Consider the following 2210-nt stretch of genomic DNA (forward strand, 5'->3'; position numbering starts at 1 on the left):
GTAATTTGAAGTGATTGGGTGAAATGTTGATGTTTTGAATTGAAATTTGATGAAAAGTGTGTATGAATAAAGGGTTATGTGATAGTCAAATTTTGATTCTGAAATTGTTATCTAATAAAGTAGATGGGATGAGAGGTAATGAGAATTTAAAATGTTAGAAGGAAGCAAAATTCTGTTGTGAAAGATTATAAAGGAAAAGCTAGGCAAATCAAGGTGGTTTAGACTATTTTAGAGGAACTAGAGTAGTCAAAATTTGAATTAAGAGTTTTAGATAGTTCTAGGCAGTTTAGATCACTTAGGTAAGTCATATGTGACTTGTAGGAATTGGCAAANTGGNCCAAAACAGATTACAATTGGTAAATTCGAGTTTGATCTCTTAAGTGAATGAAAGTGAAGCAAATGATCCTAATTTTATGCATAACTACTAGGGATGAGTGTTAGGAAAGAGTGTAAACCCTTAAACCAGTTTAAAATCAACTATACTTTGATTTAGGAAGGTTAGAACCTCATCAAAAAGCCTAGAACCAATTTTGGGTGGGTGAGTTCTACAATCTGCAGAAAACTCTGCAGAATCCACGCCTGGGCGTCCAAAAGGGCGTTGGGCGCCCTTTGATTCGGCGTTTTGCCAGAAATATGGCGCTCGGGCGCCCTTTTCTACTGTTGCTTTTGTTTTTGATAGTTTAGGGGGTTCCGGATATCCGTTTTTGACGTTCTTTAGGTCGTTCTAGGGGTTTTAGACCCTTCCGGAACTGTTGGTGATGGTTTCAAAGTCATTTTCCTTGTCTAAGTATGAGTTCATTGGATTTTGGATCGTTTGTGGTTCTTTTGAAGTGTAAATAGTGTTATATATATGATTGTATGCGAAGCAAAGTTGAATAGTTACATGTACATGGTTTTATATGGATTCAATGTGATAATATCATGGTAATTGGTGGTTCATGTATTGAGATAAGTTTCAAAGTGAAAAATATGGTTATTGGACGTAATTCCATGATCCTCAAGGGAGGTTACATGGTGGTGCCCTGTAATTTATCGTGATTGATCGTATGAATGGCCGGAGTTCAGGATGGGGTTTACCTTGACATTCTAATCACCATCCATGCTCAATTAGAGAGTGATGAGTCATGTGGTGAGAATAGGAGGAGGTCCTAGTCTTGGGTGTCTCCATTTTATATGGGCCAAGATGAGTTTGGTTGGACTTACACTTGTGTGTGGTCGGGTGAAACCCCTCGGCAATGGCTTTGCAAAGCAGTAGGGCCACCACAAGTGCACAAACCCCTGGAACTCGACATTTCATACTAGTCCAGACGGTCAAATCACGTGGTCTGTCCTTGGCATCAATAAAATGCATTTAGTTATAGTTTGTGTTGTATTATTGTCATTACATGCTTGATATACTTGATTTATAACATGCTTTTTATACCTAGCTTACCCTTGCATTGTGTTTGTTGTATGTGCTTTCCCTCCCCCTTGTGATGATCATCCAATCCTTTGGATGTGAGCATAGTCAAAGGATGTTTCCCTGGAGTAAGCTTTGGAGACAGAGGATCCAGCCACTACTTCTTAGAACCCTTTTTATTAGATCCCTTTACTATATTTTGAGGAACGTTTTAGTTTATTTGTATTTACTTAGTTTCTGATTACTGTCCTTAGATCTCTATATATTTTGAGAGGCTTTATAATCCTGTTGTAGTATCTACTTTTCCAGGTTTTATGTTAGACATTTTTATACCATTACGAGAGACTTCCTTTGTATGTAAAGTTTTAAGTTTACCGCTCATTTTGGATGATTGTACTGATTATAATTTCTAAGTATATCTTCATACTTCTCTGTCATATTATAATGATAATATCCTGTTATATTATATTGTACCATATAATTTATGGGATGTCACAGAAAACATTCCCACAGTCACTTAATAAACTTTAAACATATAATTTATATTTCAATATAATTTATTTGAATGTTAGTTTTAGCTTTAACATAGATGATCTCCTATCCATATTATTTAAACCTCTCTTTCTTATCATACCTTCTAAATTAAATTATATTTTTATCTAATTTATTTATCTGGCTATATTCGAACTTCATTTTTTAATATGTCTTGAAATCACATTCCTAATTGTTAGAATACTGTAAATAAATGGTTTACTCTTTCCTCAGTGCAAGAAAATTGAAACTAAATCAACTTTGGCTTAGAATGGATTAG

This window comes from Vigna radiata, chromosome 9 (genome assembly GCF_000741045.1).
Source record: "Vigna radiata var. radiata cultivar VC1973A chromosome 9, Vradiata_ver6, whole genome shotgun sequence".
Lineage (NCBI taxonomy): Eukaryota > Viridiplantae > Streptophyta > Magnoliopsida > Fabales > Fabaceae > Vigna > Vigna radiata.